Genomic DNA, 3,623 nt, shown 5'->3' on the forward strand with positions numbered 1-3,623 from the left:
CTCAAATTTGAATTGGAAGCATTTTGATTAGAAGAACCTCTATTGTTATTGTTGTTCCAATTATTCCTATTATTAGAGTTTCCCCCTTGGTGATATTACCCTTGATTCCCATAGTTCCCTTGGTTATTATGGTTATGGTTACCATAACCACCTTGTTGGTTGTAGTTACCTTGGGGATTTTGGTCCCTTTGGTTCCTATTTCCCCATTAGTTTTGGTTATGGTAATCATAATCATTTCCTCTTTGGTTATAGGAATTTCCTCCTTGTTCTCTTCGATTAGGTGGTAAGTATCTTTGATTGTCATTCCTAGGTCTATTATCATAAGACAAGGCATTGACTTGTTCATTTTCATTATCATTACCATCTTCATAATGGGGTTGAGGTTGAGAATCATAATTACAAGAAGAGGTATCATGGTCATATGACCCACAATTTTCACAAAACAAACACCCATGTGACATGTTATTAGAAGTAGAAGGAGAAGGGTTAGAATTCATACCTCTCCCCTTAACTTGGGAGGGATGCTCTTGTGTTGAACTAGAGGTCTCTAGTTTCGCCTTGATGGACGTCATCTCCTTGCCAAGGTTGGCGATTTGGGATGTCAAATTGTTGATGGCGTTGAGGTGATCAACGGAGTAAACCGCATTTCCTCCCTTGTTTAGAGACTCTCTCTCTCTCTCCTTCTTGCCAATCCATGTGGTGCCTCACCACATCCTCAATTATCTCTATGACTTGCTCCTCCGTCTTGTTCATAATCGGGCCACCCGCTCCCGCATCTAGGTTAGTCTTTCCTTGTGGGCTCAAGCCTCCATAGAAAATTTGAAGCACTTGGTATGTCGGAATTCCATGATGGGGACACTCCCTTTGATATTCTTTATACCTCTCCCAAGCCTCATAAATGGTTTCACTAGCCCGTTGACAGAAACCTTGGATCAAAGCCCTTGCCTCGGCCGTCTTCTTTTGAGAGTAGAATCTCCCTAAGAAAGCCGTGGTGACCTCGTCCCAAGTTCTCAAGGAGTTCGGCCTTACTTCTTTCTCAAGCCATTCAAGAGCCCTTCCTATCAAGGAGAAAGGAAATAGTTTTAGTCTCATAAATTCTTGAGTTACCCCATTTACCTTGATCGTATTGCAATATTTTTCAAATTCATTCAAATGTGCAAGAGGGCTCTCATGTTTTGCTCCACTAAATTGCCTCCTTTCGATCAAATTTATCATTGCGGGGCGTATTTCGAAATCATTGGCTTAAGTAACGGGCGGAGCAATGCCACTTGAAGCTCTACAAGCTCCCGGAGTTCCCAGCTCCTTTAAAGGTCTTTGGACCGGTTGTTCCCCGTCAGCCATTTGCTCTTGTCTTTCCCCGAAATTTACCTCCCTAGTTGAGGAAGTAGTTAATGGCCTAGAACCAGCTCTCCTTCTCCTCCTATAGGTCTGCTCAATCTCGAGATCATAAGGCACCAAAATCCTGTTATGATTTCTGCGCATACACTCTAAATAATTGCAATTAGTAGCAAGGCTACAAGTGTAGCTAAAAAGAAACACACTCTTTTTGAATTTTTGCTATTTTATGGTGAACTAGACTCAAGTAATCAATTAGCAATCAACAACACCGCTCCCCGGCAACGGCGCCATTTTGATGGGCGTTAGAACGGTCGCACATTCCACACTCAATCAAACACATTTATTAACAAACACCCTACAAACCAAGCATAATGATAAGTAAGAGTTCGGTCCACAAGGAACGGGATATGGTTGCTAAAGATCTTAACACTTAAGCTAATTCGAAGTCTATGGTCAATTGGGGTTCGTCAAGTAGACAAACAAACTATGATTCTAAATCGATGGATTAAAGACACTAGGGAATGGGATCCACTCAACCAAGGCAATTAGGCAAACGGGGAGTAAAATACACAAGGTATAGCAAGGACAATATGTAAAATCGACCTCATGCAATTAGAAATCAACTCACACTACTAAACTTAGATTCCTCATTAGTCTAGCAATAGATGATACATAATCAAATTGCAATAAGTAATGACATACTCAATTTACATTCCCATGTCAAACTAAGCATATCATGCTATCAAGCTCCTAAGTCAAGGTAGCTAATCCTATCATGAAGAACTAATAAGCAATCTCATATAATCAATTTAATTGCAATACAAACATCAATGCTTCTCCCACATTTGCATAATTAACCCATAAGGTTGAGCTTCACCCAACCCCTAGCAAGAAGACTACTCACAACTCATGTTTATCAACATGCAAACAAGTATTAGGGTTCTAACTTCTTCAATAATTGGGGAAAAGTGATTAACAATTGAAATAACTATCATCCAATAACAAATTATCAAGAACTAAGAAGATTTAAATATCATGCAAGAACAAATAAAATCAGAAATTGAATGGAGAAAAGTAGAAGGAAGTTACTGATTGAAGCTTGAAAATGTTGAATACAAAATACCAAATCTTGAGGATGAATCTTGAAACCAACTATTACAAATGATTAATTTGATGAAAACTAAGCTAAATTAATGTTTCAAACTAAGAGGAGTTTTTAAAAACTAGGCTATTTCTGTCTGCCTTCCAAATGAACTAAAGGGGAAGTATTTATACTCCCCGAAACACATAGGGAAATCCGTCAAAAGAGAACGGATTCCCAACGAAGGAGCGCCCGCTCCTCACAGGTGCACGCCCGCTCCTCACAGGTGCACGCCCGCTCCTCACAGGGTGCACTTGGCAGAAAGTTTACAGGAAGTTTGGAGCGCCCGCTCCAGCTGGAGCGGGCTCTCCTTTCTCTAATTTTCTTGCCTTAAACAAAATCCATGCATCGAATGCTTGCCAAATTGAATCAATAAACCTGCAAAACATGGATAAACACAAACCAAGAGGGGGCAAGGCCGAGATAAAACATTTTCATTCAAAAACGGTTTAGAAAGAGGGGAAATGAATGCAAAACCGGGTTAAAATTAACACAATAAGTGGTCAAATAAACCACTTATCATTAAGTCACTAGAAAGTGCAAATGGGTAGTAATCGGTCCTATTTAGGTGAATTAGGGGTAGTAATTAACAACTTTTTTTTAGGGTAGTAATTCACGAGGCCTCTATTTTTGAGGTAGTAATTAACAAAATTTCCAAAGTATAACTTGTGTTTAGCGGATCACTCAAAATTTGTATTATTTTAGACAATTTTTCTTATAATGAAAGTGATGCATTTAAAAGAAACACATGAGGGAGTAGTTTGGAATTGTACCGGATCCGAAAATACAGAGATTCAATTAGGGGTGTTTATAAATCGGTCTGGACCGATAAAATGGACCGGACCACCTCGAAAAGACCCCGGTCTAGATCGGACCGAATTAATCGGTCGGGTCTTCGGGTCCAGAAATTTATTTTCCCGGTGTTCGGTCCGGTCCAAAACCCTATAAAAACCGGTCTTGGATCGGACCGATTTTTTTATTAAAAATATGCGTGAAACCTTAAATAATGGTTAAGATTATTCTTAATAAACTTAGAAAACTTTAATTATGAGCTTTTTTGTACTAAATAAACCAAAAAAAGACGTTATAGTGTAGCTTTTTCTTTACTTTTTTTGAGTTATCCATAAAATTATTTAAAAACTAG

At 38.9% G+C, this 3,623-nt stretch overlaps 1 non-coding gene across 1 annotated transcript; it reads left to right on the forward strand.

The window, feature by feature from the left end:
* The first annotated feature begins 841 nt into the window (after positions 1 to 841).
* LOC145569713 (small nucleolar RNA R71) lies at positions 842 to 947 on the forward strand. Its single transcript, XR_014096259.1, has one exon. It is a non-coding gene; the product is annotated as a small nucleolar RNA R71 (small nucleolar RNA).
* The last annotated feature ends 2,676 nt before the right edge of the window (positions 948 to 3,623 follow it).

The sequence above is a fragment of the Chenopodium album genome, chromosome 11, assembly GCF_948465745.1.
Source record: "Chenopodium album chromosome 11, dcCheAlbu1.1, whole genome shotgun sequence".
NCBI classification, from domain to species: domain Eukaryota; kingdom Viridiplantae; phylum Streptophyta; class Magnoliopsida; order Caryophyllales; family Amaranthaceae; genus Chenopodium; species Chenopodium album.